Source organism: Diplotaxodon limnothrissa, linkage group LG7, assembly GCF_057381915.1.
Source record: "Diplotaxodon limnothrissa isolate DT_005_m linkage group LG7, D_limnothrissa_male_GT1.1, whole genome shotgun sequence".
Lineage (NCBI taxonomy): Eukaryota > Metazoa > Chordata > Actinopteri > Cichliformes > Cichlidae > Diplotaxodon > Diplotaxodon limnothrissa.
In genome coordinates, this window is record NC_140602.1 from 31,196,858 (window position 1) to 31,213,319 (window position 16,462).

At 41.4% G+C, this 16,462-nt stretch overlaps 3 non-coding genes across 3 annotated transcripts; all 3 read left to right on the forward strand.

Moving 5' to 3' along the window:
* Window positions 1-8,539: 8,539 nt before the first annotated feature.
* Window positions 8,540-8,645, forward strand: LOC146628549 (U6 spliceosomal RNA). The gene has a single exon (XR_014906430.1). It is a non-coding gene; the product is annotated as a U6 spliceosomal RNA (small nuclear RNA).
* Window positions 8,646-11,121: 2,476 nt separating this feature from the next.
* LOC146628550 (U6 spliceosomal RNA) lies at window positions 11,122-11,227 on the forward strand. The gene has a single exon (XR_014906431.1). It is a non-coding gene; the product is annotated as a U6 spliceosomal RNA (small nuclear RNA).
* Window positions 11,228-12,870: 1,643 nt separating this feature from the next.
* Window positions 12,871-12,976, forward strand: LOC146628551 (U6 spliceosomal RNA). Its single transcript, XR_014906429.1, has one exon. It is a non-coding gene; the product is annotated as a U6 spliceosomal RNA (small nuclear RNA).
* The last annotated feature ends 3,486 nt before the right edge of the window (window positions 12,977-16,462 follow it).

The following is a 16,462-nucleotide window of genomic DNA, read 5'->3' on the forward strand; positions in this document are numbered from 1 at the left end:
AATTAAACCAATCATTAAGCAAAGACAACAGCGATCATTTCTTCTGTTTATTTAGCATGCATAACATTTGTAGTAGCCTTCTGTACAGTCCACGTACACTGTGTGGTATCACTTTCCGTAGCTGTTGCATTCAATCTGAAAGAAAAATTAGATTGTCAGAGTCATTCGTCTAAAGTCAGGCTGTTGAGTGAAGGAACTAAACATATCTGAATGTGCAGGTACTGCAGATTTCTGTGCAAAAGTCTTATCTGTGGATTGCTCGATGTTTTCATGTGTCCTTTAGGTGCTCCGTGTGTTTAAAGTGCAAAGGCATGCAGGTCACCTGAACTATAAGTTTTCTGTTGGTGCATCAAAGTGACATTTTACCCAGTGATGTTGAAGTAAACCATTTAAGGTGCTTCAGTCTTAGGTATTGATTTGGTTATCTTACCCACTGATCTGTTTCTGCACCCGAGCTTCTCTCACCACAGGCATGACAACTTTTTGTGGACCCCTGCCAAACTGATGTCATTAAACATTAGTCCATAATTAATGCAGCATTTTTTCGCCCCACCATTGTCAAATAGGCACAAACATTACACCGTCATTCCCTTCCAATAAGGTGATTTGGAAAAAGTTTACATACCTCACTTTCCAACTCTTTCCCAGGGGCCAAGTCAACATTCTCAGAAAATAACTTCACCATCTCCTTAGTCATCATCTTCTGGGTCACAGCAAGACTGCACCGGCGATTTCCCCTAACAGGAAGGTGGTGACACTGGTGGTGCTGATGGCCCCTCACAAGGAGCAAACAGTTCCTTCAGTTTTGCTTGGACCCTCTCTTTAGGCTGGAAGTAGTGTGTCAATTGGTCTGTGTTAATCTTGAGAGTCCTCTTTCCCTTCTCTGACACCAAGTTTTGCCCTCCGGCTTCATAATTTTAAAGGGTCCCACCATATCCAAATCCAGTTTGCCACCTTTCCTCTCTTCTTGCCTTATATTTTTCTGCAAAACAAGGTCTCCCACCTGAAAACTATCCTCCTCTCCCCTTTTTGTTTCTCTCCTGTGGATATTTTCTTGGCTGCTTTTGGCATTTTTGGTCACTTCAGCATACACCACCTCCTGAGATTTTAGGCCCTCACAAACTTCACTGAAATGATCATACAGACGCTTTCTTCTGTAATCTGCCAAAATAGAAGGACACCGAGTAACTGAAACTGGATTAAAACATTTTCCCTCAAGTGCATTATAGCATTTTACCTGCATTCCTTTGGGATCTCCAATGGATACCTTGCCTCCCTGCCGAACATGAGGAAAAGGGGGCTTTATTTTGTAGTCACCTGCTTTCTTGTTCTGAGCCCGAACATAGTCAACTGCAGAAATTTGTCCCAGCTCTTTGAGTGGTCAGTCACCAGTTTATTGAGGGATCTGAAATTTGGTAGCATGAAAAAGAAAAATATACTCAATATGCAGTTTTGTGACGTAGTTACAACATTAAATATAAAGGGCAGTACTTAACCTCTGGCTTGTGCCATTTAATTTTTCCACAAGGCCATTTGTTTGGGGATGACATGCTGAGCAGAGGCTTCTTTTGATGCCCAGAGTTTCACACAGGTCATAGATGACCTTGAAAAGTTGATCACATTAGTCATCACAGCTGAAATTACATATTTGCTTTATTTATTAATGTTGTACCTTGTGGGAAAACTCTGAGCCCTGGTCTGTTAGCAGTCTTTTAGGTGCACCTAATTTGTAAAAGAGATCAAGAATACACCGGTGCCCTCATCTGCTGTTTTACTTTTTAGTGGGTAGGACTCTGTCCATTTGGTGAAATAATCAATCATGACACAAATGTATTGATTACCGCCATTTGTTAAGGTTAGTTTACCAACAAGATCCATTCCAGTGAGCTCAAAGGGCTCTGTGAATTATGAGGAAAAAAGACAAGTTTGTTATATTATGTTTGAAGTATTTGAATAGTATCAACTATTCTGTCTGCATTACTGTAACAACTATTGGAATGTATAATTTTTTCCCTTCCCATATGGAAAAGAAATAGAAAAAACTTGCATCAGATGTGGCCTACTTCATATAGTGAATCATATAAGGCTTACATGATTTACTCATGAAAGTGGCCACTTTCATATATTGTTTTAGGAAGTATCCAAAACATACAAGTTTCATTTATATAATTTTTCTAGGGATCTTATATCTTTTTTCACTCTTGTATGCTTTTCATACAAGTTTCACAAAAGACAGATACAAACTTTATAAGATTTATATACATCCTTTCCATATGGGATGATATTGCCCTGGTTATATTGGCATTGTGGACACTGAGCAACCTAGTGACAAATAGAGTAACATTAAATTCTTAAAAACAGTCTAAATTTCTCCTTGCTTTTCATAATAATCAGCACAATAACTTATAGCTGTAGATAATATGTGTTTGTCAAAACCAACAGAGTACAAACAAAGAAAAGCACAGTAAAACACACACCTTTGTTCCTGCTCATCTTGAAGAACTGTACTCACACATTTTTGAATGTCCCCTTCCATGCCAGGGAAGTAATAGTGTGCCATGATAGTCTGAGTCTTCTTCCATCCACAGTGTCCACCAAAGTGGCTGTAATGAAATATCCTTAAGCATTTCATTTGCCTCTTTGGCAGAGCAGACCACTTTCACCAAGTGCTCAGTTTTAGTTTTCTTTCCATCAAGATTAAACGTGTAAAAGCGGGAAAAAAAACAAAACAAATGAACACATGAAAGCAGAATAGTACACTCTGATAGTTTACATGAAATAATCAATTGTACTCATCATTTTTCCTGAAGGTCTCAACTCTTCTCTTAATTGTACATCTTTCTCTGCTTCTTGACCCTTCAGCAGTTGTGGAGTTTGAACTCCAGAAGCTCCCTCACAAGTTTGGGCTCCATTTCCCCCACCTACGCCTGTCCATGTATCTATTACACCTGATAACTTACCTACTCCACTGTACCACAAACACACAGAGTCAGAAAGAAAAGAAAGCAAACCAACTGAAACACCCCAGTCACTCACTTTCTTAAATCCACTCACTTTCACAAGCGCTTCTCAATCACCACCCTGGCTATAATTGCTTTCTAACCACTGTAAATTCACTGTAACTACTTTCTCCTCATAAACCCCCAAAGGTTTGTTTTACTCACCAAGCTTATATAGACTGTGTATAACTACCAATTCTCTCCAGCTGTGCTTATCAATTACCTATACTGGCTACTGGTGTTCCTAGCAAACACTACACGATTCTCCAAGGTGAGTTACACAGATGGAATATACAAAGTCCCTACCCTGTTATTTCAGTTAAAATGTGCAGAGAAAAGACTTACCTGGATGATTGAGTATGCATCAAGACATTCTTTTATTAATATTTATTAATATTAATATTTTATTATTATATTATATTATTATAATATTTTTATTTTTAATGTAAATGAGAGCGGCACAAACAGGGGGGGAGTTGACCTCTGATGACATCTAGAAATTTGTATTAATATCTTTAAAATGAATGCAGCACAAACGAAATTTTTTGCAGCACAAACATTTGATACCATTTTTATTTGATTGAAGAAGATTGGGGGGGGGGGGGGGCAACTTCACTCACATGTTAATCTGGTTGTATGTTCCCTCTAATTTTTCATGTGTCCCTGAGCGGTCCCTTGGACCTCTGTGAGCAGACGCAGACAGACAGCAGACGTGTGCACTGTGGTCACGCCAGCGTCGAATCCATCCAAGTTACATGGTTTATTAAAATAATCAAATTACAGCATTTACATTTAATTAACTGCTTTAGCCCACTTACAATGGAAATTTGAAAAAATCTTGTTCATGACCTGTGTAGGATGTTAACACTATTGGAAGTAAAAATAACTTGAACTCCAATTTTGAAAGCACAACTTTCTTTCTTTCTTTTTTTTCTTTCTTTCTTTTTTTTATAAAGCTCTGACTTGTATTACGAGTCTGTGGTCTGGGAGAGAGTCCTGTAACTCTGTCTGTAAAATACAGTATATAATGACCAGTGCTGGGAAATTAATTATATAGTTACTTCTTCAAAAAAGTTACTGAGTTTTGTAAACAAGAAAGTTTTTTTGCAGCTGTTTACCTAAAAATGCAGCCAAGGCGTTTTTTAAATAAACATTTCAAACTATTTACAGAACAATCAGCTGTTCTGCATCAAATTTGATGCCACAGAAATTATTTGTGCCACTCCAAAAAATAATTTCTGTCCACTATGAGATAAAGGAGAACAACAGCCTGATACCTGCAGGCCTGGCAACAGGAGATGTATCACTCCTGTAACACCTGTAACATTCAGCAGTCGCCTCATTGTTCTGACACACACAACAAAACTATTGACTACACTACACACTAACTACACAACAAAACACACTAACTACGCAAGATTAGCGCTAAACGTCGCAAATCTCTCACATCTCAAAACACCGCCATCACTCGTAAAACTTCCCCCTCCCTAAACAACTAAATGCTATGTTGCCATATCATTTTTTTGATTGGTCGACATGGTACATTTTTCGGTCAATAGGAAAGGGTGGTTTTGGTTTTCTTTTTGCTCACAGGCTTTCGAGCGTTTTCCTTATAAAACGCCGTTTCTTCCCGCAGTAAATATAAACAACGACAGTATTCAGGAAGAAAACCAAACATTACATATAATTTTATCATAACTCTGGTTTTACGTGGCCTATCAACACAATTTAAAAACTGGTATAAAGTCCACACTTTTTCCGTCACAAAAAGCCAGTGTATATAATGATGTGAAATATGTGATCGCTAGCGACTCAGCTATGTTAGCATAATATAAACAGCTGGAGGATGAACACTAACTTTTATCCACTCCATGGCTACTCTTCGCCTGTCTGTTAGTCTCCCTTCGGTGGTAACTAGGTTCTGCATTAAATCTTTGCTTTTTCCATGTGAGATTTTGGATTCCGTTTGATTTTTGTTTGTGCAATTAGTGATCAGCATTCGGCAAGGTAGTCTGTTGCCTGCCTGTCCTCTTGCTTGATTGCCTCTCTCCCTTGGATTCCCTCCAAAGGCACCTCTTCCCCTCTAAGCTCTACGGTCCTGCTCTGCCTGTAAGCCTCGGCAATTAATGCAGTCTAGCTGTCTCGCTCCGGGTAACCTGAAGCTGTGTCCAAATTCATGGGCTGCATCCTCCTGAGGACCCGGCCTTCGCGGTCTACGTGAGTCGGGTCCTCAGAAGGTCGGGTAGGCCGGAAGTAAACGGCTGGGGAAATTGGACGGTCTAGCCTTCTGATTAGCGTCACCGCTGTCTCGGTGGAGTTTAATAAACTCGGCCATCTGCTCCTTGCTATCTAAAATATAACAGGACACTGGCGTAAATTCTCGACCGTCTCACACTTCTGTTTAATCATTTTTCTGTTTGACTTTTATTGAGCGGTGTAAAAACCAAGGAGGAACCCACCCGGGGGATTAATAAAGTTTTATTTTATCTAATCTAATCTAATAACTTTAATCTCAGCCAAACCGATTTACTCACGAACAAATAAAACACTGAAAAAACCCAAACAATAACATTTTTAGGTTGTCTAAGTGACTTATATATTACGTTTAACCTGAGTAGCGAAAGGCCGCGGTGATCTGAAAATGATGTGCTGGGAGTTGTGCTGTTCTCGGCGGCTTCAGTGACCCTCGAGCTCTCGGCTAGCTATCGAGCTGGTGGGTAGCAGACGTCTCCGAAAACGTCGAAGCACTTTTGCAAATATGCGATATCTTGATAAATCAAGCAGATATTTGAAGTTTACACACCCACATTCTCGCCTGAAAATATGTTAAAAGTTTATTTTGTGACCCAGAAAGATTAATAAGAGTAATTTTAAAACTTGGTAGAAAACTGGAGTTTGTCTGGGCCGCGCTATGAATTCTGGGATATGGTAGGCCACTAAGGACACACCCGACCCATCCTTCAAATTTGGGGAAAAGGAGGACGCATTTGTCGGCTGCATTCGGAGGAGTCTACGAATTTGGACAGCCTTCGGCACATCGCTGTGACGTAATCGGTCTACAAATGCGTCCTCAGGAGGATGCAGCCCATGAATTTGGACACAGCTTGAGTGCTATTAATTGTGTCTCCCCTTTCTCTTGAAGTTCCCCCATGGGCGCCGCGCTCCTCATTTTCCCCCAAAGCGTGAGCCTTAGTCTTTCGTTCCCCCGACTTCGTTAAAGATTCATGAGTTAATCAATAAATCTGTACATATTTTGGAGTTTTGAGTCTGCTTTTTGGGGTCCAATTACCTGTACACTCTGTGATCCGTGACATAGTCATTAATATACTGCTGCATGAGCTGGGCTGTTGTAGCATCGTAAGGTTTTAAAAACTAAGCTTTAAAATGAATAGTGGTAATAAAAACGGAGAGAGGCCGACGGAGATCACTGCCTTTTTTTAGGGGTTTGTTCAGATTAAATACTGCAAGATACAAAGAATTAAAAAATGTTAAAAACACAACACCCTTAATAAACACAGAGTAGTTTCGACCCGGAAGCAGGTACGTCATCACCTGCTGGAGCAGGGGTTTGAATTTGATTTTGGATTTAACAGGATGCCAGTGAAGAGAGTGGCTTTCTAGTCCCTGTCAGTACTCTTGCTGCAGCATTTTGGATTAACTGAAGGCTTTTCAGGGAGTTTTTAGGCCATCCTGATAATAATGAATTACAGTAGTTCAGCCTAGAAGTAATAAATGCATGAACTAGTTTTTCAGCTTCACTCTGAGACAGGATATTTCTAATTTTAGAGATATCATCATCATCATCTTCTTCTTCTTCTTCTTCTTCATCATCATCTTTATTTATAAAACACTTTAAAACAACCACAGCAGATGCAAAGTGCTGTACATTGGAATATAATAATAAAATTACATAAAATATAATTAAAAGCCAAATAAAGTTTAAAAAAAAAAAGGTCAAATAAATAATTAGTTAGCTTGTCTTGCATTTAAATTAGTTGTTAACTAAGTCTCCCTGAGGTCAGAAGCCAAAGAATAAAAATGGGTTTTAACACGTGTTTTAAAAGCGGACAGTGAAGGGGCCTTTCTAATGTGCAAGGGCAAGTTATTCCATAATTTAGGAGCAAGGATAGAAAAGGCCCTGTCCCCTCTGAGCTTCCTCCTGGATCTCAGTCCTTCCAGGAGCAACTGGTCAGCTGACCTACGAGACTGACAGGGTGTGTAAGGATGAAGAAGCTCAGAGAGGTAAGGCCGGGCCAAGATTGTTAAAGCGTTTAAAAACAAACATAAGAATTTTAAAATGTTTGTACACAGGCAGCCAGTCCAGTGAGGCAAGCACAGGGGTTATATGCTCTCTCTTATGCTCTTTTTTATATTGTGCAATTGAAAAAAGCAGTCCTACATATTTATTTAATATGTGCATTGAAGGACATATCCTGGTCAGAAATTACTCCAAGGTTCCTCACAGTGTTACTGGAGGCCAAGGTAATGCCATCCAGAGTAAGAATCTGGTTAGATACCATATTTTTGAGATTTTCATGGCCGAGTACAATAAACTCAGTTTGATCACCGTTAAGAAGCAGAAAATTAGAGGTCCTCCAGGTCTTTGTCTTTAGACATTCCTGAAGTTTAACTAACTGGTGTGTGTTATCTGGCTTCATGGATAGATAGAGCTGGGTGTCATCTGCATAGCAGTGAAAATGTATGCTATGCCTTCTGATGATACCGCCTATGGGAAGCATGTATAATATAAATTGAAGGAAGAAGAATGCCTTGGTGTTATTCAAAAAAAACAAAACAGAAAAGAACATAACAGCTGTCTTGAACTAACGTTAGTGTAGAGACGTCCCTAATAGAGCTAATAGATGAGGGGCTGCTGGAGGTCACACATTAGCTGGACCAACCTGGAGAGTCACCAAAGCCAAGGAGGTCATACACAATGAACATAATCAACTTTTTGGGATAATTGAAAGTGGTTTTAAAATGGGAGCTGTTTCAGAGGCAGTCAGCAGCAGAATGATAAGCAGAATGAGTCCAGGTCCTGCTGGGATTCAGAAAAACCTCCGGATCTGAGTCCTGATGCAAGATCCAGACCCTGTGGAGGTCTTTCTGTTTGAGTGCAGCAGGGCCGGGTTTCTCTCTCCTCCCGCCTCCTGGTGGTGTCTCTCTCCCAGCCTGCAGGGCGGGTGAAGGTCAGTCGGGGGTGGGAGGAGGGTTGTTGAGTCGGCTTTTGTTCTGCTGCCTTCAGCCGTCCAATCAGCAGCGTGTGAGTACAACCGATTTGTGTATATTACCCACAATGCCTCCGTGTGTCTCACAGGCTCAAAGTGAAAGCAGAGAATGAGGAACAGACTCAGACTGGCGCTCTCTGAGCCTCTGTGTCTTCTTACAGATGTATAAACGACCCAGCAGCACCGAGACATGTTTCTGCTGCAGTTTCCCATCAGTTTAAACGCAGTTTAAGCCTCTTCCCACTGTAACCGTGACTCAGACAGCTTCCGTGACGGAGGGCTTTAAATAGCTCCCGGGTCCTTGGAGCTGTCGTGTTACTTCGGTAGCACATATACTAAAATTGGAACGATACAGAGAAGATTAGCATGGCCCCTGCGCAAGGATGACACGCAAATTCGTGAAGCGTTCCTCATTTTCTCTTTTAAAACACGCACAAAATCTGTGTTTAATCATTCTTTAGCTGATTGACAGTAGAGTTAAATCAAGAAGGAAGTGCCTCTGACTCCGCCCCCTGGTGGTAGAGAGTCTAATTAGTGTGTGTTATCTGGCTTCATGGATCGATAAAGTTGGGTGTTATCTGCAGATCAGTGAAAATGTATTCTGTACCTTCTAATGATACTGCGTAAGGGAAGTTTGTGTAAGGCAAAAATTAAAAACATCACAGGAGGCGCCGCTGGAGGTCACACATTAGCTGGACCAACCTGGAGAGTCAGCACTTGCTCCTTTTGTTGGACGTTTTAAGCTCATAATGGATGTCATATTGACGAATGGAGGCCATTCTGAGAGTTCACGTGTTTGTCCTGCTACAGCCCTTAATGTGAGATTTTTCACATTAAGGGCTGTAGCAGGACAAACACGTGTTGGTGTTGGAGTCAGACACAATATTAAAATATGTCATTCTTTATGTTAAATTTGATACAAGTATATACATTCATTCTTCTGTATTTACTGTCATTAAAACACACAGTTGACCTGAGTTGTACTTCAACTTGGGCAGGACTTTCATTTTGAAGGAAATCCCCTCCATCACCACCACCACCCTACCTGTGGATGGACAGAGATCATGACCAGAGATACTGTGAGTGTTACCCAAACAGAGAAAATCTGATTTTCATACATTTAAAGATTTTCAAGACTCACTGAATCCAAATATACGCAGAGATGAAGTTTGTTTCCTCTGCTGTCTGAGTCAAAATGAATGACATGAGTGTTGAGATGAATTCCTCAGCAGGCTGCAGTGGCCCTGAGGAGTAAAACTGGGGGGTGTTTTTCCACAACCATCTATGGATTACCTTATATTTTAATTACCTTTCAAAGTAAATTCCACAGAAGAAAATAAAGATAAAAAAAAGAGAAGTGGCTCCTGTGTGCGCCAGACTCCATTCAATATTTATATAAATTACTGTGTCCTTGGTTTCCAACCAAGAAAGTGAGTTTTATAGCAACTCCAAAGTTGTGCTTGAATTATGCAGGGAGGTTTAATAATTTCAACAATGGATGTTGGTTACAGAGAATTTCTCCTCAGCAGAGCTGTGCAGCCCTCATGTAGCATCCCAACCGAAAAACTGAAATAAAAAAAACAAAAACATGAAGGTCAAGTATTCCCCACAGTGTGAGCCGATTTTCTCAGCAGGATGTGTACCTCTGCTTAGAATAATGTTCGAAGCCGTATTTCACAAATGTACAAGTTTGTCTTTTGTGAATTAAGCATGTTAATCTGCAATAATAAAGGTGTTTTTTCTGACCTACATTTCAAACTTAAAACCATCATTTTAACCGTTCAATTCTCCAAACTTTAGTGAAGCTGGGCTAAAGCCGTTCACCATCACCTGTCCTCCTTAAGATGGGAGATTGTGGGAAGAAACCCGACATAAGCCTGAAAGTCTGATCAATATTTTATTCTGGATTTGTAGGTTGACCCGACTGGTTTACTCCGTGGTGTCATGAGTCATCTTTGTGACCTTGTTAATGATTTGATCAAAGTAATTTATACTTTTAATGGACATCTGTGATGTGGCTGATTTCCTCCTTTCGCACTCCCACTATGCAGCTTGTAGTCAGACAGCGATGCCCTAAGATTACTAAATATTACAATTTTTATACGGAGTCTGGTGAGGTCTGTCGTCTTAAATCAGACTCTTATATCTCAGTGTCGCCCTTGTGTGGCAGGTTGGTGGAGCTGCAGGTTTTGTTTTTATCATTTAAACAAAAGCAGACTTCCTCCTTCAGTTTAACGCAGGAAAATAAAGACAGCAAAGCAGATTTTAGTCCACACATACACTTAATGTTCAGAGGCAGCATTCAGTATAACAATAATTAAGAGAGGTTTTAAAATAGAGGCCAGATCAGGAGCTGTTTCAGAGGCAGTCAGCAGCAGAATGAGTCCAGGTCCTGCTGGGATTCAGAAAAATCTCCATATCTGAGTCCTGATGCAAGATCCGGACCCTGTGGAGGTCTTTCTGTTTGAGTGCAGCAGGGCCGGGTTTCTCTCTCCTCCCCCCTCCTGATGGTGTCTCTCTCCCAGCCTGCAGGGCGGGTGAAGGTCAGTCGGGGGTGGGAGGAGGGTTGTTGAGTCGGCTTTTGTTCTGCTGCCTTCAGCCGTCCAATCAGCAGCGTGTGAGTACAACTGATCTGTGTATATTACCCACAATGCCTCCGTGTGTCTCACAGGCTCAAAGTGAAAGCAGAGAATGAGGAACAGACTCAGACTGGCGCTCTCTGAGCCTCTGTGTCTTCTTACAGATGTATAACCGACCCAGCAGCACCGAGACGTGTTTCTGCTGCAGTTTCCCACCAGTTTAAACGCAGTTTAAGCCTCTTCCCACTGTAACCGTGACTCAGACAGCTTCCGTGACGGAGGGCTTTAAATAGCTCCCGGGTCCTTGGAGCTGTCGTGTTACTTCGGTAGCACATATACTAAAATTGGAACGATACAGAGAAGATTAGCATGGCCCCTGCGCAAGGATGACACGCAAATTCGTGAAGCGTTCCTCATTTTCCCTTTTAAAACACGCACAAAATCTGTGTTTAATCATTCTTTAGCTGACTGACTGTAGCTCCTGTGCGCGCCAGACTTCGTTCAATATTTAGCTAAATTACTGTGTCTTTGGTTTGTAATCAATAAAGCGAGTTTTATATCAACCCCAACGTTGTACATGAATTATGCGGGGGGGGGGGGGTTTAATAAATTCGGCGATGGTTGTTGGTGACAGAGAGTTTCTGCTCTGCAGAGCTTTGCAGCCCTCATGTAGCATCCCAGCCGAAAGTCTGAAATAAAAAACATGAAGTTCAAATATTTCCCACAGTGTGAGCCGATTTCCTCAGGAGGTTGTGGAGCTAGAATAATATTTGAAGCCGTATTTTGCAAATGTACGAGTTTGTCTTTTGTGAATTAATACAGAGCATGTTCATTTGCTGTAATAAATGTGTTTTTTCTGACCTACATTTCAAAATTAAAAGCACAATTTTTAACTGCCCAGTTCTTCAAATGTTAGTGAAGCTGGGCTAAAGTCTTTCACAGTCACCTGTCCTCCTTCAGGCGGGGATTGTGGGAAGAAAACCGACGTCTACTGAGCTTGGAAAGAAAAGCGTCTGGACTTCTTTAAGTTGCTTGAAGACGTTTCACCTCTCACCCGAGAAGCTTCTTCAGTTCTAGGGTCAGATGGTGGAGAGTCCAGAAGAAAACCGACATAAACCTGAAAATCTCACAAATATTCTACGCCGGTTTGTAACCTGGTCCAACTAGTTTAGTGCAGGCTGTCATGAGTCATCTTTGTGACGTTGTTAATGCTTTGATCAGAAGTAACTGATAATTTTAATGAGATTGGTGATGCGGCTGATTTCCTCCTCTTGCAGTCACACTCCTCAGCTTCGCGTCCACACAGCGACGCCCTGAGGCAGCCACTGGAACTGCGGCTGGTGTTTTAAGAGATAAGAGATAACGCTTTATTGTCGTTGCAGTCATACCTAGTGCAATAGTACAACGAAATTGCAAAACTGTCCCACGTTGGCAATACGTACAACACAACACAAACAAGAGAACACAACACAGTAACTTAATAAATAAAAAGAATGAGTGTATATTTTTATTGCACATTATTAGTATTATTTTTATTGTCCATAAAGGCAGATATTCAGGTCAGCTTGGACCTGATTGGCTGCTGTCAGCTGTTAGCATTGATTAGGGCTATTGCGCTGTTGTACAAGCTGACCTGGAGTCTGTTTGTCCGCGACCTCCGCAGCCTGAAGGAGCTGATCCGCGTTTTTGCCCACAATAAGCTGAGATTCTGAAATATACTATGTGCCGAATTTCCCACCAAGTGGTAATGAGTAATGTTCTGCCTTCAGCCGTCCAATCAGCAGCGTGTGAGTACAACCGATTTGTGTATATTACCCACAATGCCTCCGTGTGTCTCACGGGCTCAAAGTGAAAGCAGAGAATGAGGAACAGACTCAGACTGGCGCTCTCTGAGCCTCTGTGTCTTCTTACAGATGTATAACCGACCCAGCAGCACCGAGACGTGTTTCTGCTGCAGTTTCCCACCAGTTTAAACGCAGTTTAAGCCTCTTCCCACTGTAACCGTGACTCAGACAGCTTCCGTGACGGAGGGCTTTAAATAGCTCCCGGGTCCTTGGAGCTGTCGTGTTACTTCGGTAGCACATATACTAAAATTGGAACGATACAGAGAAGATTAGCATGGCCCCTGCGCAAGGATGACACGCAAATTCGTGAAGCGTTCCTCATTTTTCCTTTTAAAACACGCACAAAATCTGTGTTTAATCATTCTTTAGCTGACTGACTGTAAAGTTAAATCATGCAGGAAGTGCCTCTGACTCCGCCCCCTGGTGGTACACAAGCAGGCGATGGCAGCGGTGCCGAAACATTTAAATTTTAAGATTTAGGATTTTTGTCCACATGCTAAGTTCTGCTTCTCCTGCATGACTTTTACTGAGATCACAGCAGGATTGTAACATGAGATCAGTGTGAAGTTTAAAGCCGCACATTATGCTGTAAACGTTCCTGATCAGAGGCTGGTTCGGTGCTCAGAAACGTGTTTAACAGCAGTTAAGTAATATTTTTATATTATTAAAATATTTATAAAATTAATGAGTGCGTGTTAAAAGAGAGAGAGGGGACACTTAAACGCTCTGAATTGAAATGTAAACTTTGATCAGAGTTAATGAAGTTTTTATATCCTGTTGGTCTCTGAAGATAGGGTTAGTGTGGATAATGCTTCAGTCCTGTGCCAGGACCAGAAGTACACAAATACTTAGATACTCAGAAGTACAGAACAGCCTCAGGGCGAAGCTGAAGTACTGATTTATCTTTAAAGAAATGGAGAAGTTGAGGCTCTGAAATATGCTTAAAGGTTAAAACGGCAGCAGATTTCTGTAACATTTGTTATGTTTAGTTCTTTATAGACTCGTTCACGCTCGGCCTGACTCTCCTCAGACGACTGAGCTAACCTGTAGTAAGCAGTGATAAAGTGTGTCTGTAGAAAATGTCCTTCTCATTCTGCAGTGTTTCCTCCTGACATGGAGGCCACGGACCGACTCCTCAGTGTGACTTAATATCTGAAATGTGTGGTGGAGTGTAAAGACCTTCATCACTGACACTGATGTTTCTAATTGAACGCCATCATATGACTGTGAATATCTCAAAAATTGGTCTGAGCTGAAATCACACAGAAGTGAACTCTGTTATCAAATCAGGTGTAATTGTAATTCAATCATGTTTGCACTGTTTGACCTGTTGAGCTTGTCTTGTTGTTGTTTACATGCATGTCTAAATATTTCTTCTACCTTGTATATTTTATATTTTCTTCTGTTTTTGCATTATTGTTATTATTGTTCTTCGGTATGCTGCATCTATTGATTTATTCCTTCTCTTTCTACTTTGCTGCTATAACAAAGTGAATTTCTGGGACTTATAAATTCTTTCTTATCACTGTGATGGAAATAACTGTAAACAAAGATGGCAAATAGTTCTTTCTTTTTTAAAAAGGAGTCTGGAGACATGTCACTGTGCTGGTGATATCCATGTCGATGATTTGATTTGATTTGATGAAGCCTTTATTTGTGACTTGCAGTTGCCTGCAGCAAAATTGGACCTCTTGCAACCATACATACATTACACAAACTTCACATTGGGGAGACAGGTCAGAACAGGTAGCGTAAAGAACAACAATGAAATGTACAACACAAAAGGGCAGTGGAGGAGAAAAAAGAGAACTCTGCTCAGACTGAGCTCCTGATAGGGGATCAGTATGAGAACAGAAAACAAAAACTCCTCAGCACAAAAATCTTCACACCATAACACCATGGAAACACGTGACAAGCAACAGGGATGGGTGAGTAGGGTCAGAGTAAGCCAATGCAGACGGCAGCATCAGGTCATCTCTGCGCGTTGCAGCTGACCCACCGTCTGCATCGGAAGGGGGGAAGAATTGGAGGTGATGACGGTGGGTCGGTCCCCTCGTCCAGAACGTCAGCTGACATCCTTGAGCTTGATGCCTGCTGCTGCTGCAGCTACTCCACCCCGATCAGTTTTGTGTAACTCATCACACGTAGATCTCAAAGTATGAACGTCATTTATACTGTGAGAACAGAGCAGCTTAAAGGTGAAACCTGTGTACACAGCAGGCTTGATCAAACCCACGTGAAGACTAAACACCTTTGGCTCACCTCATCTGGTCTGGCAGTGGAAACCAGGGCTCAGGTTGGACGAGGTCGGGAACTGCTCGGTTATGGTGGAGGAGCCACCAAAGATGGAAGGGGAGCCTTGTGAGGAGTAGCAGCAGGAGATGGCACCTCCGCAAGCTGATCCAGGCCCTGTGAGACCTCCAGCAGCTCCTCCTGTGACTCCTGGTAGGAGCTGGATGTGGTTGTAGTGAGAGGCTGAATGAAAGAGAAGTAAATGTTTTAGTTCATGAAGCGTTTGATGTTTAAATTGAAGAGAGTGGAAGCTGATCAGACTGCAGAAAGAAACCATTTCTTGTTGGTTGGTGTAGCTGGTGTAACAAACCCTCTGAGGCATCCACCTCCTCTGGGCTCCGCAGCCTGCCCGACGTGGACCAATGACCTGGACTTCTTTGGAGGCTTCTAGGATGAGGGTCCCAGTGGGGGCTCTACCAGATGTTAAATGCTCCTTCTAAAATTAGGCATGAGTATGAGATAGTAAATGCAGTGATTAAAGAAAAATCTAACTCAATATGTTTGGTTTTAAAGCACTTTGGATGTGAAACAGAGAGAATTTGACACAGTTTTTAGTAATCTGCTCACTCTTTCATCAAAACCTTCACTTGTAGAATCAGGTGTTTTATACAGTGTGATGTATGCAGCGAGCACAGATGTTATGATGATGAGCTGGATCATCCTCTCACAGTGGAATAAGTCACCGGATGTACAGCGTGAACGGTGCTCGGTTAACACAACACTGACCAACACTGTGTGCTGACTTTAAATCCTCCGCCCGTGTGTTAGATAAACATTGAAATCACTGATTCACACAGTCACAGAAAGAAAATCACAGAGAGCCTCGTGTGAGTCTGAAATAATATAATTTAACTGTTTTTCACCATTATTTCATGAAAATAAAGCAAAGAAAGACTGAATAAATCGGTACTCACAAGATCCTCTGGAGCTCTGCCGATGGGAGGGTCAATGAAGAAACTGGAACAAATCCTCGAACTGTGTTGCTAACAGGGATGTTGAAGAGTGCCCTCTAGTGGATAAACTCTGACAATGATACTCACAGCACAGATGAATGGTGTTTCTCTCGTCTCTTCTTTACTTATTTAGATTTACAAACCATTTTAAATGCTGATGCTGATAAATCAGGTTGTTCAGGCTATACCACGTATTAGTATTGTTTTAAGGACCTTAATCACAGCCTGTAACCAATGTACATTTACTGGAAATATCATTTATACACGTTTTCCTCATACTGGTGCTGAGCGTGCAGCATCCACAGCATGAAACAATTCACACCTGGATTCACTTTCTCATTGGCTCTGCCTCTTCGCTACTTGTCCTGAATCTTTTAATACTTTTATCTGCACATGTGACCAGTCAGCATGACTGATATACACTTTATTGGTTATTGGGTCAGCAGTTATTTCAGACTCATCACTTTGTGGATGGTGTGACTTTAAAACAAGAATAATGTAGTTTATTGTTTTAAGTATGAAGCATGGCTTTGTATTTCTGTCTGTTTTCCAATGAAAATTAACACT